The following is a 19,416-nucleotide window of genomic DNA, read 5'->3' on the forward strand; positions in this document are numbered from 1 at the left end:
GTGAGACTTCCCAAGTGGAAATGTTAAGTAGGAAGTTGGATACGTGGGTCTAGAGCTCAGAGGAGAGATCTAGGCTGGGGAAACATTTTTGGCATGAATAAAATATAGAATAAGGAGAGAAGAGTGTCCAGGAGTGAGCCTTGGGTGTTTTAATATTTATTGACTTGAGAAGAATAGATAAGGCTACAAAGGAGATAGCAAATTGGCTGTCAGAGAAGATAGAGGAAACCAGAAAAGTCTTGTGTCACTGAAGCCAAGAAAAGACAGTGGTTGCAGGCGGAGGAGTGGTGAACGGGGTGGACCACTGTTGGGAGGTCAGGGAAGAGGAAGAACCTCAGCACAAGCTGTTTGGTTGGGTTGATGGGTCAGGACCCAACCTGACAGTGACCTGAGGAGTGAGTGGGAAGTGGACAAATAGAGTCCACAAGTATATTCCTTCTAGAAGTCTCTAGAAAGGTGAGAAGAGAATGTGATGGTTTGAGAAGAATGTACGGTTGGGATACGGTTGTCTCCACTCATCCCACTCCACTCTCAAGGGGAGTCTTGAGTATGCTTTAAAGCTGACAAGAAGAATCCAGTTGAGAAGAGACGGAAAATAAAAGCATGAGGAGAGAACATGCAGCACCACAGTGGGATAAGGGGCTAAAAAGGATACGTGGCCAGGGACTTGCCTTTTGGCCAGGGAGATAACGCAGGAAGAACTGCCTGGTCACAAGGTGGTCACAAATGGTAGGACTCGATGTTATGACAATGCTGGTGGAGAATGAAGCAGCTGGGATCAAAGCTCTGTGTTTCTCCCTGGTTTAGGCTTCCAAGCCAAATATTTGTGAGAAATTGGTACAGTACTACCAAGAAATCTTAGCTCAGGTATCCCAGAGATTGGATCCTTGCCCCAGATAGAAATAGCAGTAGTCCCTGTGGGTGGGAGTTCTTAGGGTTCTCTTCTGAGTTGAAATCCAGACCAATTATTATCTGAGGAAATGATATCAGGTATGTTTCCTCATTCAGGTCACAAGATTATTTCCCAGAACCATAACATTTTGCAAATGAAGAAACTGAGCTGCATCCCTAGCTATGGCTCATCTCAACCAGAATGGAAGAATTTGGAGTTTGCACGAGTCCAACTTTCCAGTGTTTTCTAAAGTGTAGAATACCAACATGGCTTGAAGCCATCGTCTGAGACACAGTGTCTTCAGACACCCACTCCCAGGCCTTATGAAGTCACAGCAGTGAAGGAAATCCAGTTTGTCGCGAGCATCTGCTAGGTGCCAGGCTGTGTGTCAGTCTCATTGGCAGGCATCATCTCATTTAATCCTCCTAACAGTCTCTGGATCTGAGCTTCTACCCAAGAGAAGAGAAATCTGCTTTGACACCTTTCTGAGAGCTCCAGGCTGGTTCTTTTACTTCCCTGGTGGCCTTCACGTATGGCTCCAGGCTAACCTGGCCTGCCAGGCCCATGACAAAGTAGATGTTTGAGTTTATGGCAGCACATTTCCCTGAGCTTTTCCATAATTCTCCCAGCCAACCCAAGTGCCAGGAAAGGTCTGTATTTTTATCTCAACTTTCCTTTCTTCCAAGTTGTGTTCCAGACAAATATTTGTGGTCATTGCTCAATGAGACCAAAGTACACAAATGTCATGTGCTAATTAAAAAAAAAAAAAGATAAAAGGCAGGAGGAAGGATTTTCTGAGTACTTACCAGAGACCTAATACATTACTTTTTAACCCAAGCAACCCAAGCTTAATTCCAACCCCCACTGTCAACATCCTTCCATCTCTCAACTGACAGAACCAGAGCAAGCCACTGAGCAGGGCTTCGAGGAGGAAGTGAGGTTTCCAACAAATAGAAGGCAAACTTCTTCTCTCCATTTCTCAAAGACATATTTCATCTGTGCTTGGCCACTAGGGACCCTTAGGATCAACACTTTCCTTGTTTCTAGTCACCCTACCATAACTGCAACACCTCCTATGAGAATATCTCCCTAATCAGCTTTTATGTTCTGAATTTCTATAAATGTTTCTTGGTATCTTGTTTTTCCCAGTTTTATAATCAGGTGATATAAGCATAAGTAGAATGCTGACCACTGACCCCAGACTCATAAAAGCAATCCCTAAACAAGTTTGTTCCTAAGAAACAGCAGCTCTGATTCCAAAGGATACTCCTTCACAGGGCAAATAAACATGATGTGTCTGTAATTCCAGAGGGCCCTAAGGATTGCTGAAGTGGGTCAGGGATTCAGAAGGCTGATCCATTCCCATCTGGGAGGAATTCCTACTTCCTTCCCTCTCCACCCTTTGCCTGCCCCCAACTCCCCACACTTCCTCCGAGTAAAAATGAGGGAGGCTTTCCTCCTCCAAGTTTGCACCCACCTGTCCCTGAGTTCAGTAATGAATCAGTCAGTAACAATGTACTGAATACCAGCTACATGGGAGACTAGATTACCTTTCATTACCTCTGTCTGCATAGCTCATTAAGAATGAGGAACATAACTCTTTGAAAACACATACTGTAGAAATGCTGAATAATAATGATAACTATTAATAACACATCAGCCTAAGTGGAAATCGAGTTTTACTCAGGTGGATAAAATTACCTGCAGAGTACAATACATCTATGGAATAAAGTGAGTCAGCACCCAGACACTTGTGCTGTTTGTAACAGCGATATTCTTTATTCAGTTTGTAAGTCACACCTGGCATTCAAAGCCTGTTTCTCAAACACAAGGCCCTTGAAAGCTTTTCCTTTTTAATATATATGCGCCATTGTCTTTTTCACTAGAATAATTTCGAGTTACAGGCTCTTTTCCCAACAAGATCAGGTAGGAAAAAAAATGTTGATGTGAACTTATTGTGTGTTTAATTCATTCTTTCCTTCCTTCAGCGAGCATGTGTTGCAGGCCTGCTATGCTTCAGGTATTAGGCCAGGCACTGAGCTACCAGGGTTAGCAAGACACAGTCATGCCCACAAGTTGCTCACAGTTTAGCAGGTACCTACCCAAATTACAGCAACTGTTACAGGTGCCATGACAGACATCTGTGAAGTCGTTACGGTAGGGGCCCAAAAAGCCGATAAGGTGGGTTCTACCTATGAAAGGTCATAAAAGACTACAGAAGAGATGGAAAACAATCGCTTGGCCAAAAATGCACACCATTTCAGATTCACATTCAAGCATCATGTTTCAATGCATTTTTTCATTAAGTGACTAATCTCTCTAAATACAAAAGGATTTGTTATTTCTGGCAGAAATGATAGTCAAGCTTAGGAATTGCAGTACTGGCTTGATCAATATGTGAGATGTTTTTAATTGAGGTCTGTGGTTTGTATATTCTTCTATAGAACAATCCACAATTGCTGTCAAATTTTTCTATTCTCAGCTGGCTGATCTACAAACAAAATAAAGCAACAGCTTCAACCCATTCTGCAAAAATCTTCTGGCCCAGAATCTACTAAATTTGCACATCCTAGAGTAGTGACTTCACTATTTAAAATATATCTGGTGAAATTTGAATAATCTCTGCAGCTTAGTTAATAGTTTTGTACCAATGTTAATGTCTTCATTTGGAAAATTGTACTACGGTTGTATAGAGTTAAAATTGGGAAACTTGGGTGAGGGAATATATGGGAAAGCTCTGTACCAGTTCTGCAACTTTTCAGTAAATTTAAAATTAGTTCAAAATAAAAAGTAAATAATACATGTGTGCGTGTACAGATGCATTTACATTTTTATGAGATCAATGCTACACAAAATGTGTTTCATAAATTCTTTTTTTTTGGTGGGGGGCTTTGAGTCACCCATCCATGAGGTCTTTTCTCCAAGCAGTTTCTTTTATCTCCATGAAGATTTTATTTATAAAGTGCAGCTTATTTATAAAGTGCAGCTGTTAATATCTACTTTTTTTTACTTTACATTTTTTTAAACACTTTTTAAAAAATAAAATTATTTTATTTATTTTAATTTTGGCTGTGTTGGATCTTCATTGCTGTGCATGGGCTTTCTCTAGTTGTGGCAAGTGGGGGCTATTCTTCGTTGCGGTGCGCGGGCTTCTCATTGCGGTGGCTTCTCTTGTTGTGGAGCACGGGCTCTAGGCACACGGGCTTCAGTAGTTGTGGCACATGGGCTCAGTAGTTGTGGCACATGGGCTCAGTAGTTGTGGCACGCAGGCTCAGTACTTGTGGTGCACGGGCTTAGTTGCTCCGCGGCATGCGGGATCTTCCCGGACCAGGGCTCGAACCCGTGTCCCCTACATTGGCAGGCAGATTCTTAACCACTGCACTACCAGGGAAACCCTACCCTTTTTTTTTTTAATTGAAGTACAGTTGATTTACAATGTTGTGTTAGTTTCAGGTGTACAGCAAAGTAATTCAGTTACATATTATATATATCAAAGAATATATATAATATGTATTATATATATAAGAATATGTATTTTTTTCAGATTATTTTTCCATTATAGGTTATAATAAGATATTGAGTATCGTTCCCTGTGCTATACAGTAGGACCTTGTTATTTATCTATTTCATATATAGGAGTGTGTATTTGTTAATCCCAAACTCCTAATTTATCCCTCCCCTCCTCAATATCAAAAAAAAAACCAAGCAAGCCAGTCAAAGAATGGCAGAAGACCTAAATAGACATTTCTACAAAGAAGACATACAGGTGGCTAACAGGCACATGAAAAGATGCTCACATCACTAATTACTAGAGAAATGCAAATCAAAACTACAATAAGGTTATCACCTCACACCAGTCACGATGGCCATCATCAACAAGTCTACAAATAATAAATGCTGGAGAGGGCGTGGAGAAAAGGAACCCTCCTACACTGTTGGTGGGAATGTAAATTGGTACAGCTATTATGGAGAACAATATGGAGGTTCCTTAAAAAACTAAAAATAGAGTTACCATAAGATCCAGCAATCTCACTCCCAGGCATATATCCAGAAAAGGTGAAAGCTCTAATTTGAAAAGACACATGCACCTCAGTGTTCATAGCAGCACTATTTATAATAGCCAAGACATGGAAGCAACCCAAATGTCCATCAATAGATGGATAAATAAAGAAGATGTGGTATATATGTACAATGGAATATTACTCAACCATAAAACAGAATAAAATAATGTCATCTGCAGCAACATGGATGGACCTAGAGATTATCATACTAAATGAAGTCAGACAGAGAAAGACAAATATCATATGATGTCACTTATATGTGGAATCAAAAAAATGATACAAATGAACTTATTTACAAAAGACTATTATTACTATTACTAATCAGACTATTACTAATCAGAGAAACTAAATATGGACACTGAAAGCAAGCATTTAGAAACTTTTATAACATTTCCACAATATTTAAGCATATGATTGCTTACCTAAAAGTTTATTTTTATTGCCTTTTTTAAAAGTATCAATCTATATGAGTCAGAGTTCTCCAGAGAAACAGAATCAACAGGATATGTGTGTGTGTGTGTGTGTGTGTGTGTTTATATATACAGAATTCCTTCTTGCTCAGGGGAGTTCAGTCTTTGTTCTATTAAGGCCTTCAACTGATTGGATAAGGCCCACCCATACTATAGAAGCAATCTGCTTTATTCAACTACTGATTTAGCTGTTAATCTCATCTAAAAAACCACTTTCACAGAAACATCCAGAATAATGTTTGACCAAATATCTGGGCACCCTGGCCTAGCCAAGTTAACACAAGTTATCACATAGTCCATGACAGGTTGGAAGATAGTTTGAGAAGCATTGTACAAGACAACTTTTAATAGTCTACCAAATAGTTCCATTAATAAAAAATCATTCAGACTAAGAATGTTCATTTTATGTGGAAACAGGGGAACTACTGTGAGCAGTGCCCTGAATGGTCTGGGGGAAAATAAATAGAATCACTTTTCTATACTCACCATTGAGCTTAAGCCATTAAAATCCACCTTTGCCCTTTGAGACAGTTTGTATAGCTCTAATCTTGAGGTTCCCAAACTTTCCCAATTCACAGCATCTTAGTGTCTCAGTAATTTTTTCACAGAGCTCCTAGGCCAAAAGAAAAAAAAAACCTAACATAAATCTCATTTATCCAGTAGAAAGTTCCCAACAACTTAGCCATTTGAAAATATAATACACTTAAGTTGAAAGAAAAAATATTTTTATTTTGTTCTTAACCACAGTTATTTATAAAAGGATATGTATGCCAGGCATTGAATATTGTCTCTCAAACCTTGGAACCTGTATAGACACCACCAGTTATTCACCTCGTATTCACACTGATTTTCACTTACTACTTGCATTTTATAACAGCTGCTGAAAATCCAGCTTCTCAAAGATAAGACATCTTTGAAAGGAGTGCAGCACAATCTAATGTTGAAACTGTGAACAATCTTGACCAAGTAGCTCACCTGGTGGCCAACAAATGTCAAGCATCACCACATCTCCCTCAACATTTAGCCTATGCCACGGGATGTCCGCGAGTTTGCTGTGGTGTCCTGGGCACCTAGCACATAGTTTGTGATTCCTGGCTCTATTCTTTTTCCATTTTTGATTCTATTTTCCCATTTGTAAAATATAAGCACCCACTTTAAGTGTCTAGCAACTACCTCTGTTAAAGCTGGGATTAAGCAGAATATAACATTTACTGTCATGTTATAACTCTGACCTTTCACTGCTAGCACTCAAGAAGCTGTGTATTCCATCCTCTGTTCTTTGTCTCTGGTAAAGGCTGTAGCGGATGAGAAGGCTCCCAATGGCCAGGCATACCAAATATGTGTCTCGGAGAACAGAACAAAATCTTTTGCTCTGTTATACATTTAAATAAAAATACAGTTTTTAAACAAGTTCATAAATAAATACAGAGAACAGATGGGTGGTTCCTGGGGGAGTGAGGGGGGGGACAAAATGGGTGAAGGAGGTCAAAAGGTACAAACTTCCAGTTATAAAATTAAAAAGGCATGGGTATATAACGTAAAGTGTGGTAACTATAGTTAATGATACTATATTGCATATTTGAAAGTTTCTAAGAGAGTAGATCTTAAAAGTTTTCATCACAAGAAAAAAATGTTGTAACTATGTACAGTGATGGATTTAACTGGACTTATCATGGTGATCATTTTGCAATATATACAAGTATCAAATCATGATGTTGTATACCTGAAACCAATAAAATGTTACATTCAGTTATACCTCAGTTTAAAAAAAAGAATACAGTTTTTAACTCATGATGTTATCTTTTAACAGATCATTAGATCAAGACTGAAAGCAGTACAAAAATAAGTAGAATTTGGTACCTTTCTCCTAATTTTTAACCATTCTCAATCACATTTTAATCTAATCCTGATTTTTCTATCCAATTGTATTTATTTCACTCACCCTAAATTCCTGTCCCTTGGGTCATGTAAATGGCTCTAACAGGAGTACTTTGGGACTTAAGCATGGCTTGAAATCAAAGCCTTTGTTTTTTTCATCTGGGTCTATATGTTCTCTTCATCATTATAGTTGTCGTCATCATCATAATATGAACAATTTATCCTATTTGGCTGGTACCAACATTTGGAGAGATGGCCTCCCTCTGTCTCCTGTTTCTAGCTTTTCCTGGCTCCTTTTCCATAGGCAGAGGCAAGGGGAGAAAGAGAGAGACTCATATATCTTGCACTCCCTGCAAGATTGTCTCTTACTGGCAACAACAAAAAAGCCTTTCTCTTTCTCTGCCTCTCTCTCTCCCCACTCCTTTTCATAAAGATCCCCTATGTTCTTTTATCTACTGTCTATTACCACCTTCATATAGTTGATACCACCTACCTCTGATATTAAGCTACTGTCTTGTAATGGAAACTACATTCCATTGCCAAGGATAAATCCAAGCTTATCAGAATATACTTTTTAAAGCATATTTCATAATAAACAGCACACAATTGTAGATAGCGGCACAGAGCCACTGGGACTCCAGAACAGGTATCTGATGCCGGAACGCAGGAGAGCAGTGCCCTTCACTGCTGCTCCCATTTCACCCAGCCTGATGTTGAACTCCCCCCTTCCTTCTTGCTGGAGATTTTCTATAAACCAGATGTCAACAAATATATTGGATTCTTTATACTTTAATCTGTTTAACATTTCGAAAGTGTTGAAAGAGTTGGGCACATTATTCATTTCAACTATAGCTACTTTCTGATTACCTGGGGAAGGGATTAGCAGGATACCTGTTTGAAGCAAGGTATCCCAGAAGCTACCTCACTGGGTTTAAAATCTAACTGGTACACAGCTTTCAGTGGGAAGACTGATGGAGGACGTTCAGTAAAAATTAAGGGCCTAGGAAACACACAGGCCCCCAGGCCAGAACAAAGCAACTGAATGATGGTTCCACCTGGGAGTCGAGGTGGGAGTTTTTCCTTGCCATGCTCCTGGGGACAAAAGTGAAGGCAAAACTTCCTCGCAGCGGTGACGAATTCCTCATCAGAGGGCCTCCCGCTTTTGCCAAGCTGATTTCGTGAGTGGTAAATGAAGTGGTCCTCAAAGAGAGAGCTCATAGAGGAGGAAACAGGAAAAGCACAACCGAATCCCCAAACATGCCCCGCATAGTAAAACAGGAGGAACTTTCAGAAGTGATGAGAGAGACCAGCCTAACCCCAGCTCTGTCTCAGACACGTTTTCTTTCTTCCTGACTCATCAGCTTTCTTTAGGAAAGCCTGGTGAGAAGGGATTAGGAAGCAGGCGAGGGAGCCAGCCTTTTCTGGCAACACGGGGCTTTGTGATTTCAGATTCTGCAAGTCTTCAAGAACAGACTCGGTGTGCTAGCATTCTAGGCTGGAGGTCAGCAACAGTTCAGCTACAATGAAGCACATGAGATGCCTGGTGCTGTCAGCCAGAGACCCAAGGACTTTCCTGGGGCTGCACCTCTCTGGAAGTTTGAAGCTATCGGGACAGGTTTGCCTTCTTGAAAGGTGCAAATGTCACCAGCCAGGAGTGGCAACCTTCTTGAAATGCGCAAACGTCACCAGCCAGGAGTGGCAGATGCCGAGAGGCATCTGAAAACAGATCTCCATCTGGTAATGGGTTAGGCTTCCTGGGACGCAGATTAGAATAGTTTGAAATAAAGCGACGGAAGCACCGGTTTGGCTTTTCACATATTGTTATGGTCTGTGGGTCATTTCCTGCCTTTGGAATTTATTTCCTTTCCAGGTTCAGCAGAACCCAATGAATACAAGAAAGAGATTGGGAGTTTTCTTTGCCTCGGGCCCAGCAGAGGGGTAGCTCTGTATCTGTGAACTTGTACCTCTGAGGTGGGTGCCTCTTCCCATCTGCTCTCACTGAGCCTGGTAGGAGGGAAGCTTTAGGAATGGAACAATAAATGGGGAAGGGAGCCATCTCCAGTTAAGTCAGATGAATCCTCTTGTTCCTAGAAAACAAAAAGGGAAAGAATCGATTGGGAGGGTGCAAAGGATGCTTTATGTGGAGGAGCTCTTTTCTATCAGTATCCCGTTCAGGGAGGGACACAGCCCCTCTCAGAAAGAGGCTGACACCAGCTCCATGTAGTTAGGTACTGAGGACAGGTTGCTTCACAACCATGACCTGTTTTGTTTTATTTTACTAACCTTCGCTTCCCACTTTGTCCCCCCAGAGATTTAACGTAGCAACAACTGTCTTCCTGGCAGCATTTTAATGCTCATTCTGGGCTCTTTGAAGCTGATGTGAATCCTTACTGCAAAATTTCTCCACAGCTCCCAGTATGCCCTGAACAGCCGCTGTAGTTCTGCAGTGCAGGGATGCCCCAGAGGTCAGGGTGAACCGTGTAACTCAGAGGGCCGTAAGAGCTGGTCAAATCTTAATGCAGAGGCTGCTGCCACTGCCGTCTCTCTTAAGTCTGAAAAGCTTTGTCTCTCTGGAGAGTGATCCACAGTCACAAGTTCCTTCTGAAAAGCCAGCTCATGCAGGCCTTGCTGTCAGGAGGAAGCTCGTGGAGTCTGTTCACATGTCCACAGCCCAGCTCTCTCTAGACTGAGAGATCAGAGTTCACAGCTTTAGAGGAAGGTCTAATTTTTGCCCCAATCCTCAGCCTAAGCACTGCTAAATTGGCAGCAAGTGCGCTGTCAATGCAAAGGAAGGGGCAGCTGGTGATCAACCTTTATCCTGGTGGCCCCCTCCCCCATTCTCAGAAACAAGAACCAGAACACTCTCCCCTCCCCCACTGCCTTGACAGGAAGCCAGGTTTTCACCGTGGCTCAGGAGAGAATCAAAGTGACCTTTCTGAATCACACCGTCTCATCGGGTGTCCACAGAAATGGTCTGTGACCTTCACAGTAATGTTTCCAACACTGAGGAAGTTCCAGGGGAAGTAAGTAAGTGGCTAGGGGCAGACTTGGCTCTATAAATAAGCAGCGTCAGAAACACCTGTACGGTATGATTTGCAAAGCAAGGAGAAGTCTGCTGAAGAGCCCCATTCTTCCTCTACAAAAGAGCACTCTGGAGGATTAAGGCATTGTGTTTCCATGTAAAAGTGTAACCTGGGACTGGTTAACTTTCTACGCCTTTGCTTTTAAACTTTAGAGAGTCTTGGTTGCACAGGTCTGGCAGGAGGCCAAGGATCTGCATTTTTTATCAAGCCCACCTGCTGATGCTGGTACAGGTGGTCTGTGGCCCATACTTTGTAAAACTGTGCTGAGAGAACTGTGAATTATTGTCATATTAACATGGACTAACTGGTGATACCTGGATTCCAGGCCAGGCTTTGGCGCTCTGTGTGGGCAAGATAGTTTAATTCTCGGAGACTGAAGGCCTCAGGACCAGATGGTGACCGCTATAAATTTAGGTGGAGGCTGGTTTCTAAAATTATAGCTCAAAAGCCTGCAAAGTATGAGGATTGGTCCACAGGGTCAAAGAGGGCAGGACTTCTGCAGCGTGTCCTGAGCACTCACTGAAGTTCTGTGGTGCAGAAAACCCCAGAGGCCCGAGAGGACCCTCTGACCTCAGGGCTGCAGTCCTGATATCCTACATCTTGGGGTACAAGAACTGAAGGAATAGATATATCTCCTTTCCTTGCCCTCAGCCATTTCCAAATGGGAAAAAAGAAAAGGGAGAAAATAGATTTATTCAGTGCTTTATATGCCTTTATATCTTTTAAAGTCTCAAGTAGCCCCAGTATCATTAGTCCCATTTTGAAGATGAGAAAATTGAGGATTAAAGATGTTGCACAACATCGTACTTCAGCTATACTTCAATAAAAAATAAATTTAAAAAATCACAACATTGTGATTCAAATATACTTCAATAAAAAATATATTTAAAAGTAAGATATCGGATAACTTTCGAAAATTCCCAAGGTCAGATGACTACTGACTGCTTGAGCTGAAATTTGAACTCCTGTCTACAAAAGTCCAAGTTCCATTTTCTTTTCACAAAACCATTCATAACTAAAAGTTATGCTGTGACCGTTCTGAGGGCCTAGATGTTTTGAGACCCTCAAAATACCCTCGCCTCTCCCTGACCTTCATCCATACCGGTTACCCACTCTGTTTCAGAATCTCACCTCATCTTTGATCTTTATTCCATCCCTGGTCTGCAACCAATCTCTCAGTCCTGCTCATTTCTTATTACCATAAATTCTTTAGCCCCAGGGGTGAAATATCGTCACCTCTCCTGGGCCCAGGAGGACTTTTCTGATCCATAATTACTCCAGCCAATGACTTTAAGACCAGTGGGTCCTAGAGAACCCAGGATATCGCCAGAGGTTTCCACGGATTGAGAATCCTCAAATGCTTGAGTGGCATCCGTGTATTTACCGATCTGAGACCCCTCCCCTCAATCCCAATCCCTGTATTCCCTATGCCCCACCCCCAGATCGCTTCTCAAATCAGGGCAGAGATGCAGGAAACCTGGATCAGCTGTTGCCCTTCTATTAGGAGGAAATGCCGCCTCAAACCTCAACTTCCTAGTAACAGTGATTATTCTGGAATGCTGGGCACCCCCTAGTGGGAGTAACAGAGAGAAAAGACAGACTTTTGATGCTGTTCTCAATAACCCATCCACCCCCAGCTTCCTGCCCCTCAGCTGTCTTTGCCTTTGTGCCCATCTCACTGTTCTTGAAATGATTCATTCTTCCCATGATGACTGGGCCTTTTGCCCCATAAAACCCTCCCTGTCTTTACAGACATAATGAACTAAAATTAAGCAGAAGGCAACTCAGGCAGAACAGCAGGAAAAACTTCCTATAGTGAGAGCTCTTAAAACTCTAAAATTCCTTATAAGGCAAACTACGACCTAACTGCACTGGGAAAACAATAGAGAATATCTCGGAAAGATAATTTTGGAAGTGGGGAGGATAAGGGAAAGACTGCTTTCCTGATTTCGAAATATATGTTAATACACACATCTGACCCCCTCAGCCTGAACTGAAGACTTACATTAATGCCCTGTACTATGTTTAATGCCCTGTGCTATGTCTTACCTCTTCTAAGGCCAAGGGAACACTCAACATTTACCCATTTTGGAATAAACTGATAAAGCCCTGTCCTAGCAGAGGGGCAGCCCATCTGTGGACTGGGCGCTATAGACCGCTGTGGGACATTCTGAACATTTGTCACTATCACTCACTCTTTAAAGACCCTGGCCATAGCCCCCGCTCCCGCCCCATGACAGGGGATGAGCCCTATTACATTATAATCAATAAACCATTTTCTGAGTACCTACAATACACAAGGCTCAGGTAGACCCGATCTTATGCATTTTAAAGATCTGCCCACATCTAGTTTAGTCCTTTGTCCAAAAAAGGGCTTTAACAAAAAAGAGAGAGAGAGGGCTTCCCTGGTGGCGCAGTGGTTGAGAGTTCGCCTGCCGATGCAGGGGACACGGGTTCGTGCCCCGGTCCGGGAAGGTCCCACATGCCGCGGAGCGGCTGGGCCCGTGAGCCATGGCCGCTGAGCCTGCGCGTCCGGAGCCTGTGCTCCGCAGCGGGAGAGGCCACAACAGTGAGAGGCCCATGTACCGCGAAAAAAAAAAAAGAGAGAGAGAGCTAAAGTTTTCAAGTGCATGCATTAAGAATTCTTCTGGGCATATTCACAGTCCACATTTTAGTTAAATACCTCATCATTTGCTCACTGGGCAGGGGTCAGCCAATCTCATCCTGCAGCCCAATGCCTGTCCCTAGGGGATGTTATAATTGCATAGCATCTCACCTCTATGCTTTTGGTTGTTATGGTCTTACTTGTTCCTGGATTTGAGTCATCAACTCATTAGTTCCCATTCAAGTTAACCTTTCCTGATAAGTTCCCTGAAACCTTGCTCATAATGCTAGCAATTCCAGTGCAGAATTATCTCTGCTCTGGCTTCTGCCTCATCTTGAACCAAGTCGATTGGACAGTCTAATCTCCCAACGGCTTACAATGTTGATCTCTTTCAGCTTTTCTTTCAGAGCCATTTGATGATGTTCATCTCTCCGACAACCAAGAACTTTGGAAAAATCTCTCCCCTCGGGCATTTCCATTTTTGTGTCCTTGCAAACTCAGCAGAGGCCTTTCACGAGGAACCTCCGTGGGGGGTTAGAGGACACACTGGACCCCAGTTCACGGGACCTCTGGGAGGCAGAGAAAGGTCAAGGATGCTCCATGGTCAGCCTCTCGGGCCTAACAGCAGAAGCTGGGACTCCTTCCTGCATAACTTGGGCTTCAGTTAAAGGCATTTTTTAGTCTGGAGACCTTTGACCTCCACTCTGAATGGAACACTCGAAGGGTGAAGTAAGGTTCTCTGTTGGCAAGAAAGACACACTGATCTCTGGCCCTGGTGTGTCCGCCAACCTGGAAAGACACCCAAACTGTGGTGAGTTAGCTGAGCCACCTAGAGTGCTACTTACTGGCAGAGTCAACCATTCCCCTTCATGTAAGCTGGCCTTGACTTTGGAAGAAAGGGTAGTGATGTGTTTATGTGCTCAGAGGAGAAAACACTATGGAGAGAGAATGAGAATTAAAAGGGATAAACCCAACTAGAGGCTGCTTTGGGTGACTGGCCAAGAAATCATAGAGAAGCTCTGACAGTTAGAGGTATAGGAACTTCCACTACTTCTGTCTCTATTTTAGAAGAAATAAAAATTAAATCATAAATCTAAAGATGAAGGTGCATTCATTTGGGGAGAGGAACAAACAAGCTGTTACATTTCAAACAGATATCAGGGCTGCAAAAAATGAATACTTTTAACCTGCTAGTAGAAGGGCTTCTTTCCTGAAAGTTATCATCGATTAGACACCAACACCAAAGAGAAGGTTACAAAAAATTCTTTTTCATGCAGGTTAAGAAGCATTAATTTGGGCTGTCTGTAGTTAGCTGGATTCCTAGTACTGGATGCTTTCCAAGGAGAAGAGAAAGGTGGGCAACCAGAGAAGTTATGCGAAATTCAGGTGTGCACTTTGTGGGTAAAGGTGAGCAGAGTGTGCTTCAGCTGGCCCAGAGCTGCACCAAACAGAAAGCAATGGTTATGGAGTTTGGGGGGTGCCCAGCGGTGATGGGGTCCCTGGATCAGGCCTTGAGAGACCCAACAATGAGCCCCCATGGCAGTGCTTGTGGGCAGGGGGAGAGGTCTAAGCTGCCTGCCAGTACCTACAGCAAGTTTGACAGATATACATTATCTGCTAATATCCCCAAGGGAAGGGAGTTATACGCCAGCTGTTAACCTCCCAGGAAAGACAGGTGTGCAGCGCTTAGATGACATTCAAGGAAACCAGGTGAGGGCTTGAACTCCGGCCAGAGAAGCAGGGTGTGTGACACTTGAGGGAGCTGAGTGGGAGTCATTAGGACTACAATCAGGCAGGGAAGAATGGGGTGTGGTGTGCCCATGAAAGGTGGGTGTGAGCATTCCAGAGCCTCGATAATGTTAATGAAAGAAGCTTTGGTAAATATAGACTGAAAGTCATTCTGACTGTCCTCAAACATTTTCTCCAGCTGAGCTTTGGTTCTTTTAAAGCTACAACATAAGGACGTTCTCAATAAAGTTGAAGTTAAGAAACAGCCTCAGGGACTTCCCTGGCGGTCCAGTGGTTAAGACTCCGCTTCCACTGCAGGGGGTGAGGGTTCAATCCCTGGTCGGGCTGCATGGCCAAAAAACATTAGAAACAAAACGAAAAAAATAGCCACAGATTGGACGAGATGATAGCTATGTTTTGGAATCATAGTAGCTGAAGTTAAAGCAAGCGCTCCAGGTCTTCATCAACTTGACGTTCTTCCCCTCACTTCTAGGAAGGCTGTAAACCACTCTACTGTGTCCTTTCGACCCTTTATTTCCTGGAGTGCGCTGGAGCCAGTGTGTGCCACCTCCCAACCCCGTGTTCAGTTAACCTCATGGCAGCTCACAATCAGCCATGGTGGGAGTATTTATACTATGGAAATTGGCCAACACTACAAATCAGAGCTTTATGTTTGTTTCTGGAGAGCCAGTACACCATGTACTGTTGCTAAAAGTCCTTACATGGGAGAAGGGACAGTGAACTGAGGGTGAAGGATGTCCAGGGGTGGGGGAGGGATGGTGAAGCCCAGAGTGTCCAGAGGGAAGTGGTAGATTGCCAGGATTGGGTCTGCCTGCCTCACAAATACCGCCCCTGCAACACAAGCCTTGCATCCAATATTTCACCTGCTGTGTGTCTACGACACATGGAGATATTGCTTTCTGTTCACTGGGGCGAAGCGGGGTGAACTTGTTTTGAGGTTTCTGGTGCAGGTATAATAACGTAGGTACAGAATGTTTTTTTCTATTACGGATTTTAAAGTGTTTTCACGGAGATTCAATCCCACTTTTCCTCTTCCAACCTCCCCTGCCTCCTGGCTTCCCCGCCACCCCCTTCCAACAATACGTGCTCTCTCTCCTTCCCCTATATGTGCTTCCCACTGACCTCTGGATGCAACATCTTATCTATTATAAAAATATCCCTGAGCCAGATAATTATTACTCCCTCTAGAAGAGAGTTTTTTATTGTACATGTAAATCACCTGGAGAATCTTGTTAAAAAGCAGATTCGGGGCTTCCCTGGTGGCGCAGTGGTTGAGAGTCCGCCTGCTGATGCAGGGGACACGGGTTCGTGCCCCGGTCCGGGAAGATCCCACATGCCGCGGAGCGGCTGGGCCCGTGAGCCATGGCCGCTGAGCCTGCACGTCCGGAGCCTGTGCTCCGCAACGGGAGAGGCCACAAGAGTGAGAGGCCCGTGTACTGCAAAAAAAAAAAAAAAAAAAAAAGAAGCAGATTTGCATTCAGTAGGTCCGGCTGAGCCCTGAGATTCCTCATTTCTAACAAGCTCCCAGGTGATACTGACGCTGCTGGCCAGCAAATCTCTCTCTCGGTAGCAGAGCTGTCGGCTGGACACGTTAATCAACGTGTCTCCAACAGTTGTCTCGCGCTTCTACCGTTTCTACTTTAAGAAGTTCCACCTCCATTTCTGGAAGAGGCAGCGCCTCCCAGGCTATTGGACCAGGAGGAGGATCATAACCCAGCAGTCAAATCTATATGCCAGGCGGGCTGGATTCTCTTTCAAGAATCTGAGCTAGAATGCTGTCCTAGCCTGGGTTCCCCCGCAAAACAGAGCCTGAGACAGAAGCTGGCATATAGCAATTCATGTGAGAATCCCATAGAATAAGAGGGCAGGATATGGGGAGCAAAAGAAGGAAGGGATAAGAAGCAGTACTAGGGTGTATTTGTTCTTGAACTGATGCTGGCAAGGCGCAACAGGCACTCAGTCCCATGGGACGTGCCAACGGGCCTTCTGCTATGCATCTCATTACTATCTCAAGCATTTATATGGCCTTTCCTTTATGAAATTACTGATTAAATGCTTGATAACCCTTTACTTTCCAGTTTTCAAATAATTACTTGGCTCCCTAGCACGGTTAGTCACCAATAAATTCTATTTTATATGATTATGAACTCATGGATTTAAATATATTTAATGCACTTCAATCCACTGCAGTTATTATTCTAATGGGTGCTCAAATTATCCCATCTTTGGTCAGTGGAAGCTTATTCCTGTTGGTTCCTGAGTTTTGTGATACAACCCCAGTAGTCTTTTATGGCTTCCTTCTTTTCTGGTATGATAAGATATCCAATAGAACTTTCTGTGATTATGGTAATGCTCTGTATCTGCACTCTATGATGCTTTAGCCACTAGCCACATGTAGCTATTAACTACTTGAAATGTAGTTAATACAACTGAGGAACTGAATTTTAAACTTCATTTAACCATTGATTGATTTTATTTTAAATAGCCACATGTGGCCAATTGCCACCATATTGGCCAACACTATTCTATTTTGTAACAAATGAAGAAACTTAGGTACAGAGAAGCAGTGGGATTTGTCTGTGATGTAGTTCAATCCTTATCATTAGAATCGTGCAGGGAATGACTGCCTCTAAATAATCTGGGAAACGTTTAAAATACTGATTTCAGAGCCTCACCCTCAGATATCCTGATTCATTACGTATGAGGTGGTGCTCAAGAATCCGTTGTTTTAAAAGTTGTTATTTTAATATTACCATGCGGGGACTTTCCTGGTGGCGCAGTGGTTAAGAATCCGCCTGCCAATGCAGGGGACGCGGGTTCGAGCCCTGGAAGATCCCACAAGCCATGGAGCAACTGAGCCTGTGTGCCACAACTACTGAGCCTGTGTGCCACAACTACTGAGCCTGTGTGCCACAACTACTGAAGCCCTCATGCCTAGAGCCCGAGCTCTGCAACAAGAGAAGCCACGGCAATGAGAAGCCCGCACACCACAACGGAGACCCAACACAGCCAAAAATAAATAAATAATAATTAAATAATTAAAATGTTACCATGTGATTCTGATGAGCAGCTAGGTTCCAGAACGATTATATTAGATTACTGGAATGTAGTATTTATGTTACAGCTATGGTTCATTGAAGATCATTCCAGTGAATCAACTGTACATCTTTAACTCCTTGTGGTAAGTTTCTGAAGTCAGAGGATCCATAACACTCTGCTAGTTATGGGATCAAGAGCTACAGGTGCTTACAGAGGCTTTCCTCTCTCTGGCTTCAGTACAGGTCTCTGGCCTTAGTCTGTTTTCCCTGCTATAACACACATACCATGGACTGAGTAGCTTATAAACAGCAGAAATTTATTTCTCACAATTCTGGAGGCTGAGAAGTCCAAGATCAAGGCACCGGCTGATTCAGTGTCTGGTGAGAGTCCGCTTCTTATACATCATCTTTTCACTGAGGCCTCTTTTATAAGGGCACTAATCTCATTCGTGAGGGTTCTGCCCTCATGACCTAATCACCTCTCAAAGACCCCCACCTTCTAATACCATCACCTTGTGGGGTAAGAGTTCAACATACGAACTGGGGGAACAGAAACATTCAGATCATAGCATGGCCTGCATTCATCCATAATTTTAAAAGACACAAAGCCAAGCCAAGGGTGGACAGCCTTCACCCTCAGACCAGCCTTCCTAATCCACTGTACCTTCTGTGTATGTCCAGAATTGTGAAAGAGCTAAGATTTTACCCTGTTTACGCAATAACCAGTTAGCTGCCACAGATTCATGGATGCTGGTAGAAGACCCGAGACTCCTGGGCCAAAGACAAAGGACTTCATTACATTCTACACACAGAGCAACATGAGATTCATGTTCATGTCATTTCCCCTTGCCCTCCTCCAATCCCAAAGGGGTGACAGGGTAGCCCATGTGGATACCACACACACAGTGGGTTTCCAACACAGCTGAAGAACCCCAGTCTTTTATAATGGGCGGCCCAACTTTGAACTTGCCCAACTTTGCCCCAGAGGGAGACACTGTCTTTATTATAAAGTACAGAAAACAAAGCTTCCTTCTGCTCCAGAGGGAAGATACTATCTCTATCTGCCAAGGCTGTTCAATATAAAAATACCCCTGAAAAGACAGTCTCAACAAAAGGCTGCCGATGCCTTTGCTTGAAGACATGCAGAAACATGAAAGACCCAGGGAGAATAGTCTCCCCACAGTGTACACCCCAGGGCTCTATTCTTGGTCCATCCTCAGCACAGTGAACCTGAACCAAGACTAAAGTACCTAGACGGAGACCCTCTCTGTTCTCCCAGCTAGGATGATTTTGCACATGGCTCTGTCCCCTAGCAGGAGGTCGTAATGCATAGAAGAGCAGCCTCTAAAGTCACACCATCTGGGTTCGCATCTCAGCTATGCCACTTATTAGCTGTATGTCACTGAGAACTTTATTTAACCTCTCTATGCCTCAATCTCCTCATCTATAAAATGGGAATATAATAACACCTACTTTGAGGTTATTATAACAATTACATGAGATTACCAAATTATTATAAAGATTACATGACATTGTAAAGATTACATGTAAAGTATTTAATACAAGTTTCAGAGCGAGTCCTCTGTAAATATTAGCCATTGCTATTATCACTCTTTTATCATTCATGCATTCTCATGACT

At 43.2% G+C, this 19,416-nt stretch overlaps 1 protein-coding gene across 2 annotated transcripts in view; it reads right to left on the bottom strand.

Moving 5' to 3' along the window:
- TMEM178A (transmembrane protein 178A) overlaps positions 1-19,416 on the bottom strand; it is a 247,738-nt gene that overhangs the window by 165,770 nt on the left and 62,552 nt on the right. For both annotated transcript variants that reach the window (XM_060169888.1, XM_060169887.1), the window contains 2 exons: positions 9,266-9,388; positions 5,910-6,036 (listed from right to left, as the gene is read on the bottom strand). The gene's annotated coding sequence lies outside the window, so the exon portion shown is untranslated. The remainder of the gene's footprint in view (positions 1-5,909; positions 6,037-9,265; positions 9,389-19,416) is intronic.

Source organism: Lagenorhynchus albirostris, chromosome 13, assembly GCF_949774975.1.
Source record: "Lagenorhynchus albirostris chromosome 13, mLagAlb1.1, whole genome shotgun sequence".
Taxonomy (NCBI): Eukaryota; Metazoa; Chordata; class Mammalia; order Artiodactyla; family Delphinidae; genus Lagenorhynchus; species Lagenorhynchus albirostris.